Source organism: Phaseolus vulgaris, chromosome 5, assembly GCF_000499845.2.
Source record: "Phaseolus vulgaris cultivar G19833 chromosome 5, P. vulgaris v2.0, whole genome shotgun sequence".
Classification (NCBI taxonomy): Eukaryota; Viridiplantae; Streptophyta; class Magnoliopsida; order Fabales; family Fabaceae; genus Phaseolus; species Phaseolus vulgaris.
The window spans coordinates 30,822,562-30,839,519 of record NC_023755.2 but is presented as its reverse complement, the minus strand read 5'-3'; the positions used below and the strand labels follow the sequence as shown (position 1 = coordinate 30,839,519).

The 16,958-nt window shown below is 42.6% G+C and overlaps 1 pseudogene; it reads left to right on the top strand.

Annotated features, from left to right (window-relative positions):
• The first annotated feature begins 1,526 nt into the window (after positions 1-1,526).
• LOC137834302 (shikimate O-hydroxycinnamoyltransferase-like) lies at positions 1,527-4,007 on the top strand (annotated as a pseudogene).
• The last annotated feature ends 12,951 nt before the right edge of the window (positions 4,008-16,958 follow it).

Genomic DNA, 16,958 nt, shown 5'->3' with positions numbered 1-16,958 from the left:
ATCTTATGAAAAATAAGAGTGAAACTAGAAATCTTTTACAACATTTTGTTATTCACATTAAGAACCAATTTGATAAGAGTATTAAAATCATTAGAACGGATAATGGCAAAGAATTATGCTGGAATGATTTTTATGATAAAAATGGTATCATACATCAAAGTTCTTGCAATGAAACTCCACAACAAAATTCTATTGTGGAAAGAAAACACCAACACATTCTTAACGTTACTCGGTGCATAATGTTTCAATCAAATCTACCTAATGCATACTGGTATTTTTCTATTTTGCACTCCGTTTATTTGATAAACCGTTTCTCATCACTTGTAATTCAAAATAGAAGTCCCTACGAACTCTTGTACAAATGCATGCCTGTTTTAGCTGATATTAAAGTTCTTGGTTGCTTGTGTTTTGCCTCCACTTTGGAACAAAATAGGCACAAATTTGATCCTAGAGCACATAAGTGCATTTTCCTCGGTTACAAACAAGGAGTGAAAGGTTATATTGTCATGGACATACACTCTAGAGAGATTTATGTATCTAGAAATGTTGTTTTCTATGAAACTAGGTTTTGTGATATGAAAAATAGGAATAGTCAACCCAGTCAGCCCATTACTCGAGAAGAAGACGATTTTATGATGTATCTGAATGATGGTCTTGAACAACCCGAAGAGAGCCATTTCGAACGTGAAGAACAGAGACAAAACGAGAACAATGTTATTCATGATGATCTGAGGCGTTCCACACGGATTAGGAGACCACATACTTATATGGAAGATTATCATCATCAAATGATGGTTGCACCGTGCAATAAGAATCTGAACTCAAAGGTACATTATCCTTTTGATTTTGTCATTTCATACAATAAACTATCTGATAAACAACTAAAATACACTTTGTCCCTTTCATCACAAATCGAGCCCCGAAATTTTGAAGAAGCAAACGGACACCCTGAGTGGTTGAAGGCTATGGAATCTGAAATAAAAGCGCTCGAATTCAACAGAACCTGGGAAATCACAGATCTTTCTCCAAACAAAACTCCCATTGGATGTAAATGGGTATACAAAATAAAAAGAAGAGTTGATGGGAAGATTGAGAGGTACAAGGCACGTCTTGTGGCGAAGGGATATACACAACGAGAAGGAATAGACTACATGGAGACTTATTCACCAGTCGCGAGACTCACCACTCTGCGATGCATCCTTGCAGTTGCTTCCATTATGGACTGGCACCTTGAACAGCTAGTCGTTGATAACGCTTTTCTGCATGGGGATTTACAAGAGGAAGTCTACATGGACATTCCTCCTGGGATCACCACTGAAAAAGAAAACTAGGTTTGCCGCTTGACTAAATCCTTATATGGTTTGAAGCAAGCAAGCAAGCAATGGTATGATAAACTTACTACCTTTCATTACTCAATTAATTTCACTCATTCAAAAGCTAATAGCTCTTTGTTCATTAGAAAACACGAGAACACTTTTACAACACTTCTCATATATGTCGATGATATACTAATTGTTGGGAATAACATGAAAGATATACAAGCTGTTAAGAGTTCTTTGAATGCAGCTTTTTCCATCAAAGACCTTGGGCAATTAATTTATTTTTTTTAGGTTTGGAGATTGCTATAACAAAGAAATTAACGTCTGCCAGAGGAAATATGCACTTGAAATACTAGTTGATGCAGGGATGACTGGTGCGAAACCAGTTTTTACACCTATGGTCAAGAAAAATGAAAAGTTGTTTGAACATGCATGATGTCTTTGTATATCGAAGGATCATTGGGCGCTTGCTTTACTTGGTGAACACAAGACCTGACATTAGTTTTTTTGTTCAATGCCATAGTTAATTTGTTCAACCACCCACAAAACAGCACCATCAAGCTGCACAGAGAGTTCTCCGGTATATCAAATCGATGGATGACGTGATGTTTGATGGTGCCTGACCGAGTGATGTGATGTGCATTTATGAGGGGTTTATGTGCGCCATACGACGTGGACCGTTGGATCTCTTTGATCCAATGGTTGAGGGAGTTGTGACGTTTCGACTCTCGAGACTCTCTCAGGCTATAAGTAGGAGCTCTCAACAGTGACCTCTCACGTTTTATTTCTGAACTTTGCTCCGAATCCCGAACGCCTTTCATCCTCTTGTGCTGTTGTTGTCATCCTTCCAAGGTTAGTGATGTCTTCCCTTTCTCATCCTACTTCTTCTTTAGCTGCACAATCTCCTCTTCCCGAGCCCCCTTTGTCTTCGTCTTCCTCGTCCTCCTCATCTGCCTCGTCCTCCACCCAAGTTTTGTCGGTCAGGGCAATTCAAACCATTGCCCCTTTTGAGGAGGAAGTCAGGGGTGATGACCTGGGCAGTGCGTCTGACCAGTCGAGCACCTTTGAGCGACCGCGTCCTTATGAGGGCTCTAGCTGGGTTGATCATAAGGTGTTTGGGATCACGTCCGTCTCTCTGATTGACGCCTTTGTCTCCAACTTTTTGAAGAGGATTCCCGTTCAGTGACTCTAATTGGGCATCTTGCATCTTGACGCGCCGATCAACCACTGCTTTCTGTATATTCCTTGGAGAATCTCTAATATCATGGAAAACCAAGAAACAGAACACCGTATCAAGGTCTTCCTCTGAGGCAGAATATCGTGCGTTAGCTGCAACTTGTTGTGAAGTTCAGTGGGTTACTTTCTTGCTGGAGGATCTGGACATTACCACTCATAGCACAACAAATCTGTTTTGTGATAGTCAGTCTGCTAGACATATCGCTCAAAATCACAGCTTCCATGAAAGGACAAAACACCTTGATATAGATTGTCATGTGGTAAGAGAAAGGCTTCAACAAGGTCTCTTCAATCTGTTACCCATAAGTACTGAAAATCAACCTGCTGATCTTCTTACTAAACAACTTGACAATGATGTTTTCCATAGACTCCTTCACAAGCTAGGCGTGCTGAATATCCACGCTCCAGCTTGAGGGGGGGTATTGAGTTTTGGGCCTTTCTAATTCTATTCCTTAGGCTGAAGCCCAACCTATTGTATTTTGTATTTCATATATATTGTACATAACAAAAACGTAATGAAATAAGACAACTATTTTTCCATTTCCAGAAGAAATTTCATCTCCCCTTTTTTCCTTCCTTCATCTCTCTCATTCCAAGTGGTGGCTATCACCTCCTATCTTCCTTTGCACATCATGCAGAAATCAAGAAAGGACTCGATAATGGTGCAATCAGCAGAAGGGGTTGTGGATGTCAAACATAGATTTGTTGGCGAGGAATTATCACAGTCCCAATGTCTATTTCTACAACCCAAACGGGGCTTCCAATTTCTTCCATTCCAACATTCTAAAGGAAGCCCTAAATAAGACCCTCGTCCTTTTCTACCCAATGGCCAGCCGCCTATGCCGCGGTGATGACCACTGCGTGGAGATTTAATGTGACAGTCAGGGTGTACTTTTCGTTGAGGCTCATGCCATCGTTGCCATGGACCACTTCACTCACAACCTTCACCATCGCATCCTTATTCCCGTGGTGGATTATTCTGCCGAAATTGAAACATATCCGTTAGTGGTGTTACAGGTGCGTTCCTTTCCTTTCTCTTTCTAAGAATAAAGTGAAACTAACTATTTGCTGCACTGCACTGCATGCATTCAGGTAACATATTTCAAATGTGGTGGAGTCTCATTAGGCGTTGGTATAGAGCACCATGTAGCAGATGAAGAATCAGGTCTTCACTTCATCAATTCGTGGTCCAATGTGGCTCGTGGCATCCTCATTTTTGTTCCCCCATTTATTGACAAGAAGCTACTTCGTGCCAGGGACCCACCTCAACCAGCTTTTCCTCACCACGAATACCAGCTCTCACCACCAATCACCACCAACACAACTGTGGTTGCCTCTTTTTTAAAATTGAGTCGTGACCAACTCAACATCCTCAAGGGCAAGTTGAAAGAAGATAGCAACACAATAAACTATAGCACTTATGAGATGTTGGCCGCTGATATATTACTATGAAATATATGAAATAATACAAAGATGAATAAAAGAGAATGGAGATGAACAATAGAATAAAAGAAAAACAAAAGATATGAGAATAAATATCTCTTCTATTATTCCATTGAAATCAAAACAAATAGTCTGATTATATACAAGCAGTACATTCAAGGTCTAGCTAAGGAAAAGGCACGAATTTGTAACACCACTAACGAATATGTTTCAATCCCAGCAGAATAATCCACTGCGGGTATTGGGGCCTGGAGAACGATTGCTAGACACACCCTGTCGGTCGGTCACTTCAACGTTCAATCCTTTTTTCTTACTACTTTCCCTTCCTTCTTCGTCTCCTCTCGCGGTCGCTCGGGAACATATGCTCGGATGGTACCTGCAGAAGGCACTGTAGATTGTCAGAGCACTATAGATAATGACGTACCTAATTCTTGGAATCTACGCTATTTATATTACTTTAATGGGCCTACGCTGGTGGGCCGAATTAGGGGATTGGTTCGTGTACCGACCAGGTCATCAGGGGTGATGACGTGGACAAGAGAAAGGTAGGTGGTCAAGAAGTCAACGTAGTCGCCGTATGTAGAAGCGGCGTTCTGCAGTATAAATAATTGGTTATCGCCGAGATATGTCACCGCCAAGATGGACCATCGCCCATCGCCCAAGAGAAGCATCGCGCAGAAGTAAGACGTCACCGAGTGTAGACATCGCCCCAAAGTAAGACATCGCCCTAAAGTTGGGTGGCGGCACTGTGGGACCCTCCGCACAGAATAAATGATCGAGTCAAAGGGGCACGTGGCAATGCCCACGTGCTCATTAAAGATATCCTAAAGATAGCGGCGCAAGGACCTTCTCCAAGGAACCCTAGATAATAGCAAGCAACGCAGAGGTAAACCCTAGTTTTCACCTATATAAAGGGCGCGAAGAGCCCTAGTAAGGTACGCTTTCACAGTTACACGGGTTTTCACCTAGTTCTCAGATAGACGCTTTCATAGTTATACAGAGCACTAAACCCTAGTTGTTCTTGACGGCACACCCAGCTATGAGCACAAGGCAATTAGGGCAACACAGTTCCAGTCATTGAGATAATCATACAGTCTTTAGTCACTTTGGTGTTTCTCGCTAGCTGACTTGATCGTCGGAGTGCAAACGGCCGCGAGGGCGTCCCTTTGTTCTTCTTTTTCAGGTACTCATAGACGGAGCAGAACGAAGGTGCCCTAGCTCATTAGAACAAGCCACGCATAAAGACGACCCAGGTCAACCGGCCGGAACATTTGGCGCCCACCGTGGGGCTCGATATAAAACATCAGTCCCACCACACAAGTTTTTCAGTTCCAGTTACAGTTTCCAACCTAGTTCCAACCCTCAAATCGCAGATAGTCGAGGGGGGCTTCCAGAAACCACGAACATGAGACCCGCACGCACTAGGAGCGAAGAGATGACCATACAACAAATCGTGGAGAAGCCCTCCAATCAGTGAATGAAGAAGCCAAGGCTGACCAGTTAAGGCCATTCCTTGAGCGTGGAATGTGGCAAACCTTAAGTTGTATTTCAGCTAAGATATTCATGCTTAATTCTTTCTCTTTGAACAATGTGTGATAAATCTGTTCTTGGAAGATGATGCATTTAACTTTGTTGATTTATCTGAATTGGCACATGATAAGTTGACCTAGCTCGGTATAAGTACGAGCATAGGCGCTCTGTGGAATTGATCTGTTCGTTGATTTGTTTAAGCACAACACAGGTAAAGTCAACCTAGCTCGGTGTCAGTGCAACCACTCGAGTATAGCCGCCCCGTGAGTAAATGGTTACCTAGTGCCAAGTAAGACAGGGGCATGAGCGCCATGCAGGAGAGCCCGTCAGCTCGACCCAAGGGTTCGGGGAAGGTCATCGGTGATTGGGCACAAGAGGTGAGTCGTGAGCTCAACTCAGATGTTGGTCAGCCCAGAAAAGGTAACAAAGATAAAAAAGATATTTTATCTGTTGCGATATTATTCCAAAGATAAAAGATAATCTAGAGATAAAAGATAAAGAAATATTTTATTTGTTGTGATATTATATTTGTTGTGATATTACTATAGATAAAAGATAAAGAAATATTTTATTTGTTGTGATATTATATTTGTTATGATATTATTATGAGGATAAAAGATAATGGAATATTTTGTTTGTTATGATATTATATTTGTTATGGTATTATTATGAAGATAAAAGATAATGGAATATTTTATTTGTTGTGATATTATATTTGTTATGGTATTATTATGAAGATAAAAGATAATGGAATATTTTATCTGTTGTGATATTATTCCAAAGGTAAAAGATAATCTAGAGATAAAAGATAAAGAAATATATTATTTTAGAGATAAAAAATGAAGAGATATTTTGTTTGTTGTGATATTATTTTGGAGATAAAAGATAAAGAAATATTTTATTTGTAGAGATATTTTGTTTGTTGTGATATTATTTTGGAGATAAAAGATAAAGAAATATTTAATTTGTAGAGATATTTTGTTTGTTGTGATATTATTTTGCAAATAAAAGATAAAGAAATATTTTATCTGTTGAGATATTATTTTAGAGATAAAAGATAAAGAAATATATTATTTTGGAGATAAAAGATAAAGAAATATTTTATTTGTAGAGATATTTTGTTTGTTGTGATATTATTTTGGAGATAAAAGATAAAGAAACATTTTATCTGTTGAGATATTATTTTAGAGATAAAAGATAAAGAAACATTTTATTTGTAGAGATATTTTGTCTGTTCTGATATTATTATGAAAATATTGTGATATTATTCTGGGGATAAAAGATAAAGAGAAATTTTATTTGTTGTAATATATTTGTTGCTATATTAAATTTTATCTGTTATAATATTTGTTGAGTTATTAAATTTTATTTGTTGTGATATTATATCTGTTGCATAAAAGATAAAGAAATATTTTATTTGTGGTGATATTATTCTATAGATAGAAGATGGAAAAGATATTTTACCTGCTATCATGTTATTCTGAAGATGAAAGATATAATTATTATTGTTTGAATAGGCTATCATATTATCATGGAAATAACGGATATTTAAGAATCTGTTATCATGTTACTCTGAAGATGACGTGAACGATTAATTATCATTTAAATTTGTTGTGATATTGTTATCATGATCATGATCTCTCACAGTAGAGAAGTTATTCTTGTTGCTGGTCATAGAGCATAGTAGTGAAAAAGTACATGTCTAGGAAAGTTCTGGCGAGGAAAGACTTGGTATTTAAGCATGTCCGTTGGTGACCCACCTCTCTTTCCTGGGAACTTACCTGGTGTACTAGTTCACGATCTACAACATGCAAGAAAGATCAACTTTGACAAATTTTGCAGAACTCGTGTGTCGAGAATGACAAATTATTATGTCCTACCGTAGCTCGACGGTAAAGGGCAGTACAACATCAAACTTTTACACCATGCAGGGTCATAGAAGTGTTGGACGACGAAGCCTGTCGGTGAAAAGTCAAGCCATCAGGACAACTCCTCTAACAGGTACATTACGACTCATGTGCACTGACCCTTGGCTCAGAGACAACCTGGACATGGGCACCCTTGATCGCAACTCGCCACCGTTGTGGTTCGAGCCTTTGAACAGGTCCGTAGCGACTCTCAAGTCGCCGCTCGCCACCGTTTTGGTTTGCCCCTTTGTCTTTGCAGGTGAGAGGTTTCTTGATCAAGGAAATACGATTCTCAGACGGAGATAGAAGGGCTAAAGTCTACCGTTGGAGTTAACCAACGAGAAGAGGCCTCAGCCAGTCGAGGAGTGGCTTGAGAAGAAGATCAACGACAAGACGTTTAAGTTGGGGAAAACTTTAGACGGCGAGACACAAAACCAGATCGCCAAGGTAATAATTAGAAGTAGTTTAAGTTAAAGCAGTTTTTCAAGGGGCACTCTTTAAGAAGCAGTGTCAGTTAAAACAGTTTTGTCAAAGTTTCCAAGTTATTTAAGTTCGCATGCTTATCATTTTAAGTTTTCAGAAAAAAGACCTTATCGCTTTTATGAGATTTAAGGCAACAGTTTAAAGATTATGGCATGCATTCAGTACAAGGTTTTAAAGCATAATGTTTTAACTCCTCATCGCCATATGGCAATCGGAGGCACAAGTGTGAAGTTTTTTAGTCCTCCTCGCCGTGAGCGAGCGTAGGCGAGAAAAGTTGAGAAAGACCTTCCTCGACGTAAGCGAGTGTAGGCGAGAAGAGTTTAAAAAGACCTTCCTCGCCGTGAGCGCGTGTAGGCGAGAAGAAATTAAGATACATTTGCCTTAGTTTTTCCCTTCCATGTAAAATCAAAGATCAAAGAAGAGAACCAAGATGGCGTCGCCAGAACAAGGCACTGCCAAGACAAGGCGTCACCGAGATAGCGATGCCAAGAACAGGTATCTCTAGAACAAAGTATCGCCAGAAGTAGGCGTTGCAGCCAGATAATCAATCAGATAACATGTATGTTCATCATAAGTTAATATCCAATTTATCAAAGTTTCCCAGTTATTGAGTTTGCATGTTTGTCATTTTAAGTTTTCGAAGAGAAGACTTTGTCGTCCTTGGGTAATTTGGGGCAGATTCAGATCACATGCATTCAGTCCAAAGTTTTAAAGTATAAAGTTTTTAAGTCCTCATCGCCACCTGGCGATCGCAGGCACGAGCATAAAGTTTTTAAGTCCTCATCGCCACCTAGCGATCGCAGGCATGAGCATAAAGTTTTTAAGTCCTCATCGCCACCTGGCAATCGGAGGTGAAAGTTAAGTTTTAAGTCCTACTCGCCTAGAACGAGTGTAGGCGAGAATAGAATAAAAAGTCCTACTCGCCTAGAGCGAGTATAGGCGAGAACAGATAAAAAGTCCTACTCGCCTAGAGCGAGTATAGGCGAGAACAGATCAGAAGTCCTACTCGCCAAGAACGAGTTTAGGCGAGAACAGATTAAGAAGTCCTACTCGCCAAGAACGAGTATAGGCGAGAGTTCTGAGCAAGATGACAGGTATGTCTAGTATGAGTTAAAATCCGGTTGCCTAGTCCTTGAGCAGGGGTTAAGGGATTCCTTCGGGACGCCCCCTCCTCAAGTATGAATAGCTAGCCCCGGTACCAGATAACAGTTAAAACCCGGGCGCCTAGTCCTTGAGCAGGGGTTAAGGGATTCCTTCGGGACGCCCCCTCCTCAAGTATGAATAGCTAGCCCCGGTACCAGATAACAGTTAAAACCCGGGCGCCTAGTCCTTGAGCAGGGGTTAAGGGATTCCTTCGGGACGCCCCCTCCTCAAGTATGAATAGCTAGCCCCGGTACCAGATAACAGTTAAAACCCGGGCGCCTAGTCCTTGAGCAGGGGTTAAGGGATTCCTTCGGGACGCCCCCTCCTCAAGTATGAATAGCTAGCCCCGGTACGAGATGAGATTAAAAGTCCTCAGTGCATCCAGGCAGACCCCTGGGCAAGTTGAGGCACCAGATAAAGTCCTTCTCGCCGTCGAGCGAGTTCAGGCAAGATAAAGTCCTTCTCGCCGTCGAGCGAGTTCAGGCAAGATAAAGTCCTTTTCGCCGTCGAGCGAGTTCAGGCCAGATAAAGTCCTTCTCGCCGTCGAGCGAGTTCAGGCCAGATAAAGTCCTTCTCACCTCAGAGTGAGTTCAGGCAAGAACAGAGTACAAGACTTCTTTGCTTAAGCAAATTGAGGCAAGTTCGAAAGTCCTCAGTGCAGAACCAGGCCAACAAAGTTTTAGGCGATGACCTAGAAATACACATGTCACTTGGCAGATCAGGCAAGCGAGATGTCAGATACTAAAAATGACTCCCGCCTACTGCTCAGTAAGTAATTTCGTGTCAAATGTTATTGCTATAGACTAACCGTTTGTTCAAGATAAGTTGATTTCCAGGAAATTAAGCATCAGTTTTTGCTAAGTTAATTGGGTTGAGTAAAAACCAACCAAGTTACCAGGTGATCGCACAACAGATAAGTTATCAGGGTGGAAGAAGTCACAGGGTGGCTGAGGTAGGTTCGTAAAAGACACCTCACTACTCAGATCAAGTTGTTTCAGATTAAAGGCTCAGGGAAGGCAGAGGGGGGTCCGTTAAAGGCAGCTCTCCTCCCAGAATGAGCAGAATTGATAGCTCAAGGTATGAGGCCGCTCCCCAGAGGACGTCTTAGCAGATAAAAAGGAAAATAGCATCCAAAGAAGCCCACGGCTTTGTGATTGAAGCTCGAAAGAAGAAGTACACGGCGAGAACTAAGTTAGCAGAGTTTGAGGCGATGACATAGAAGTGCGCATGTCACTTGGCAAATCAGGCGAGCTAGATTTCAGATACTAAGACTGACCCACGCCTACTGCCCAGTAAGTGATTTTGCGTTAAATGTTATTGTTATAAACTAATAGTTTGTCTAGTTAAGTTGATTTTCACAGAGCTAAGCACCAACTGGCGCTATGTCGATTTCTTTAAAGCAAGAGTTAGTCAGTTATATCAGATGATTACACAGTAGATAAAAGCAAAACCATGCGCACATTTATATGTATTGAAGAAGAAAATGAAACGGTGAACTTCTTAGTCTTTTTGCTGAAAACAAGTTATCAGCTCAAGACTGGGGGGCTTGTGTACCGACCAGGTCATCAGGGGTGATGACGTGGACAAGAGAAAGGTAGGTGGTCAAGAAGTCAACGTAGTCGCCGTATGTAGAAGCGGCGTTCTGCAGTATAAATAATCGGTTATCGCCGAGATATGTCACCGCCAAGATGGATCATCGCCCATCGCCCAAGAGAAGCATCGCGCAGAAGTAAGACGTCGCCGAGTGTAGACATCGCCCCAAAGTAAGACATCGCCCTAAAGTTGGGTGGCGGCACTGTGGGACCCTCCGCACAGAATAAATGATCGAGTCAAAGGGGCACGTGGCAATGCCCACGTGCTCATTAAAGATATCCAGGGAAGGCTGCATGCATGACGCGTGATTAGTTAGGGCACCCACGGAGTATGAGGGCGCGAGAGATACAGCGCTTAAGTTAAAGCCCAAGTGGCCGCAAGGTTATACATTGCACTCCAGATAAGGGAAGTCCATGGGCCGGATACGCTAAGATCCTAAAGATAGCGGCGCAAGGACCTTCTCCAAGGAACCCTAGATAATAGCAAGCAACGCAGAGGTAAACCCTAGTTTTCACCTATATAAAGGGCGCGAAGAGCCCTAGTAAGGTACGCTCTCACAGTTACACGGGTTTTCACCCAGTTCTCAGATAGACGCTTTCACAGTTACACGGGTTTTCACCCAGTTCTCAGATAGACGCTTTCATAGTTATACAGAGCATTAAACCTTAGTTGTTCTTGACGGCACACCCAGCTGTGAGCACAAGGCAATTAGGGCAACACAGTTCCAGTCATTGAGATAATCATACAGTCTTTAGTCGCTTTGGTGTTTCTCGCTAGCTGACTTGATCGTTGGAGTGCAAACGGCCGCGAGGGCGTCCCTTTGTTCTTCTTTTTCAGGTACTCACAGACGGAGCAGAACGAAGGTGCCCTAGCTCGTTAGAACAAGCCACGCATAAAGACGACCCAGGTCAACCGGCCGGAACAGTTCGTGTTTAGGGTTGCGTTAAGTAACCTCTAATTGTGGGTTAGCCTTGTTGACTTGGTCAACCCATGACTCGTAGCCATGGATCGGTCGGTCACGTCGTACCTTGCGACCTTTGTTATCATGAGTGGGCGATCGGATGGTCTGTAACACTGTCTGAGTCATGGTGACCGTCCGACCATACTAGTATACCTGCCCCCCCAGGCTCGAGGGTTGCTCGACCCAAAGAGTCTGAAAGTTTTAGGTAATGGTCGGCTCCTAGGGTTCGTGGTGACGGTTGGGCTTTCGATGGATGACGTGATGTTTGATGGTGCCTGAGCGAGGGATGTGATGTGCATTTATGAGGGGCTTTTGGGCGCCATACGACGTGGACCGTTGGATCTCTTTGATCCAATGGTTGAGGGAGTTGTGATGTTTCGACTCTCGAGACTCTCTCAGGCTATAAGTAGGAGCTCTCAATAGTGACCTCTCACGTTTTATTTCTGAACTTTGCTCCGAATCCCGAACGCCTTTCATCCTCTTGTGCTGTTGTTGTCATCCTTCCAAGGTTAGTGATGTCTTCCCTTTCTCATCCTACTTCTTCTTCAGCTGCTCATTCTCCTCTTCCCGAGCCCCCTTTGTCTTCGTCTTCCTCGTCCTCCTCATCTGCCTCCTCCTCCACCCAAGTTATGTCGGTCAGAGCAATTCAAACCATTGCCCCTTTTGAGGAGGAAGTCAGGGGTGATGACCCGGGCAGTGCGTCTGACCAGTCGAGCACCTCTGAGCGACCGCGTCCTTATGAGGGCCCTAGCTGGGTTGATCATAAGGTGTTTGGGATCACGTTCGTCTCTCTGATTGACGCCTTTGTCTCCAACTTTTTGAAGAGGATTCCCGTTCTGAAGGCCTCTTCCAGGGAATCTCTCTTGAGCTTCGGTCCTTGTTCGCTGACCGACCGTGTGTACAGGGAACGATCATTCACCGAACCCCCTTTCTTTTTTTATGTACACTTGTCTATTTTTTGATTTACACGTGTCGCTTCCTTTTGACACGTTCAGGGTGGGCGTCCTTGAGGCGCTCAACGTTGCTTCGAGTTAGTTGCATCAGAACACATGGGCGTCCATGCAGGCCTTAAGCCTGATATGCAACATTTTTTGTTTGCGTCCTTCCTCTTGTTTTTTGCATTTCTTTACCTCCCACCCGTCCGACCCTGTCAGCTGCCATTCGTTGGTTAGTTGGTCGGGCAACGTTTTGTTTAAGGCCTTCACGGCCTTGTACAAAAATTTCAAAGAGAGATTCTTCAAAGTGTACGTGGAGCCTGCGAGTATGCCACATTTTTTTAGTGAAGCCGGTCAACCTAGGTTTCTTTTGTCTTGGAGTAGGAAATTTAGAAAAATCAAAGATTGGCCTCGTCTGGTCAACCCGATTGCCAGTGAGTGAGAGATTTTTTCACTCTTTGACAATCTTCTAAGAAAACTTCCCGCACAGCAACTGATGCCCTTGTACACTGAGTCTAACCGTGAGACGGCTTTTGAGGGCATGTTAATATCTTACACTTTTGGTAGTTCGTCAAAATTTTAACTAACGCTTTGTGTTTTTGGTTGCAGCGATCATGAATTGAGAAGTTCCCAGGCGGTCGGCATGCTGAAGGCCTTTAAGGATCGCGTCAACAAGAGGAAGGGTCGTTCTGGTCCTGAGGTGGCGCAAACGAAAGCCCGAGCGGGGCCTTCCCAGAAAAATCAAAAGAAGAGGTCGCGTGAGGGTGGGAACACCACGCGGACATATCGTCCTCCCGACGAGATGCCCGTGCCTCCCCCATGCCATACCACCATCAATCTCGACTCCCCGCCGACTGATGAGTTCAACCGACCCATCCCTACGACCGTCGCGGTGCCGGTTGAGACCGCCTTGCAGTCAACCCTCTCAGTGTTGGGGGGTGACTTGCATTTTTCAAGGGGAGTTTTCCCTCAACATCGAAGAAGTGATTCGGGCGGTGCCCGAGGACGATCTGCTCCAAGGTGGGGTAGAAATGATCTGCCGGGGCCTAGTGTTGACCCCCCTTGGAGCTGATATCCTCGGTCGACGCGTGGAGGAGGTCTCGCGCATGGAGCATGAGATGTCCGAGGCATCGGGCAACCTGAGGCAGGCTATGGATGCTAACACAACCTATGAAAAAAAGTTGTGTGATCAGGCATTCGACTTCACCTACACTAGGCCATTTTAGGCAGATCTGGACGACTAAACTATGATGACTCTTCTTCTTCATTGATGTCAGTCGAGACAAAGCGTCAGCGTGTTTGTTGTCTGGACGACGTATGTGTTTGATTGTGACCCTGTCGAACCTCGCAATGGAATTACCGACTGTGTGGTAGTACCTTTGGAGGAGTGGTTCCTTCACTTCAAACTCCCCTTTACTTGTCTGACGACTAGTTGGGAGTCGCTTTTGCAAATCACGGTGCGGGCTCCCAGACTAGCCAGAATGACTTCGTATTCGGCCTGGTTGTTTATTGCTCTGAAGGAAAACTGCAGCATTTGTTCGACTAGGAGGTCGCCCTAGTGAGGGTTGAGATGGGAGTGATTTGGATTTTATTGTTTAGTCTTTTGTGGTCTTCGATTTTGGGATTGATTTTAATTTTTTTATGCGTCTTCTGAGTTACTGGTGATAGATTTTAATGTGAATGTTAATGTACTCAATTAGTCATGTTGAGAATAGGAGCTTCGATGTTTCAAATCCAAGATGAAGCTTGAAGCCTTGCTGCTTTTGGTTTGGGTATAGTTTAGTGTGTTTAGAATTTATGTAAGATCAGTCTTGATTCTCAAACAAAGCTTATTTCAATCTATTTTAAAGATTAAAGTGTTTTTCCATGCAAAGGGAAAAACAACCGATTAAAGTTTCGAGACAATCGGTTGTTTGTCACTTAGCTGGGAAAGAGGTTTTGAAACTGTTTTTGAATCAGTTGTGTAACTGCTGAAACCATTCAACTAGTTAAATTGTAGTTTCAATCGATTAAATGTGAGTTTTCATAACAGTATTTTGAAAACATGTTTTAACTGATTTAGTTGTTCAAATCTACCTTTAACGGTAACTTTTCAAAGGTTATAAATATAGCCTTCTTTTGATTGTTTTACACGAGAGAAATACACAAGTTTTAACATTGAGATTTGAGATTGATTTGAGAGATTACCAACTGTTTGTGAAAAGGTGTTTTACCAAGTGTAGCAAGATTTCTTTTGAGCTTTGTTGTGGTTCAAGAACTGATCATAGGGTTTTTGGTCTTTTGTAATCTAGGTGTTTTCTACCCTTTCTTAGTTTATTGTAATTGTTCAAATTACATTCTGTAAACGTTGTTGTAAAATCCTGTAAAATCAGTGTGATTCTGGCTTGAGGTGTGTGCTGGTGCAAAGAGGGTGAGTAGGCTTTGTGGGATTCAAAGTCACCTCTTTGTGATGTGTGTTGTTGTAATCTGTGATTGATTACATAGTGGAATACTTAGTGGTTTGACTGAGGACTGGATGTAGCTCTGGGATTGAGTGTAAATCTCTCTATCTCTTATCTTCATAATTGTTTGATATGCTGTCATAAACAACAAGTTATTTCGTATTTTCAACTGGCTGATATACCTGCCTTACAAACTACTTTTGTATCTGTAAGACAAATAACCAGTTATATCGTGTTTTTAACCGATTAAAATACTGAAACGATTTTCTGAATCTTTGTTGAATTGTCTTTCTGAATTACATTCCTGAATTGATTGTTAAAGTTTCATTCTTAATCATATATTTGCGAAAAAGGTTTTATAAACAATTCACCCCCCTCTCGTTCTAGCCATCGATCCTAACAAGTCACACTGACATGGGCAAGTGGTGGCCCATTCGTTTTTATGTGGTGACCTATGAAGCTCGTTGTGCACTATCATGTTGTGTTACAAGTGAATGTTTGCATGTGGTTTTTGGGTGTTGTGAGGGTTCAAAAGGGAGTCTAGTGAACTCATTGGAGGTTAGACAATTGATTATTCTAAGGTTAACTTGAAATCTGGTCTGTCTCGGGAAGTGGTGACCTCTTCCTTTTTATGTGGTGACCTATGAAGAAATTTGTGCACTGTCATGTTCTCTTGCAATTAAATGTTTGCATGTGGTTTTTTGATGTTGTGAGGGTTGAGATAGGAGTCTTATGAGCTCATTCGAGGTTATACAATGGAGTATTGTAAGGGTAGCTTCAAATGTAGTTTGTCTCGATAAGTGGTGAACGCTTCCTTTTTATGTGGTGACCTATGATGAACTTTGTGCATTGTCATGTTCTTTTACAATTTAATGTTTGCATGTAGTGTTTTGGTGTTGTGAGGGTTGAGATGGGGTCCAATGAGCTCATTGGAAGTTAGAGAATTGAAAATTGTATGCGTAGCTTCAAATGTGGTATGTTTAGCTATGTGGTGATCCCTTTCGTTTTATGTGGTGACCTATGAAGAACTTTATGCATTGTCATGTAACCTTCGAACTTAATGTTTGCATGTGGTTTTTGAAATTTATGAGGGTTGAGATGGGCAAGGAGGATGGTTTAGGGTTTTATTTGGTTATTTTTTTGGATCTGAGTTGTTGTGTTGTCTTATGTGTTAATTTGTTATGTTGTTTGTGAGTTGTTTTCTTATGTGCTTTGTGTGAGCTTTCTCGGTTTTTTTTTTCTCTATGACTTATTGTTCCGTCCGGTTGACTGGGACGTCTTCGTGCGCGACCTCAACCGTCAGCTAGGGACTCCTTCCCACTGGTTACCTGTGGATTCCTGCAAAAAGAGGACAAAGGGGCGCCCTAGCGGCCGTTTGCACTCCGACGCTCAAGTCAGCCAGCAAGAAACACCAAAACTGTGCACCTCCGTCTCCGAGCACCGCGTATGGCACTCTGAAGGTGGTAAAAAGAACTGTGTGTTGTGTGTATGTTTTCTCCCTCAGGCAAAGATCTTTCCCCAGTCCCTTGTACGTAACCTCAAGGCACGAGCAAGCAACTAGAGAGTTCTGGTAAATTTGCCAATAGTTCGAACCCCGTTCCCAACATTCTCCGCGCTATTTAAACTACCCAAGCATTTAAAGTGCCTTAAAGCGCTTTTAATCACAAACGTAACGTGCTCATTAAAGCGTTTAATTAGAAAACGTAGCGCATTTAAGACGTTGAAACGCTTGGGAGCCATCATAGTACCTGAACGCTCGAAACGGAAACTGTATTGAATGACTTTAATTACCTGGCACCTGACTAAAGGGTGTTTCTATTCTGACCTGGCTGTCGTACACGTGGAGGCCCTCACGACGCCATGACCCCATCTGGGGCGTTTCTGCCCATCTGGGGACGTCTCTACGTGTGAGTCCTCCTGCCTGGGAGTGCTACTGCGCTAGGGGTGACTTCTTGGGTGCCAACTCA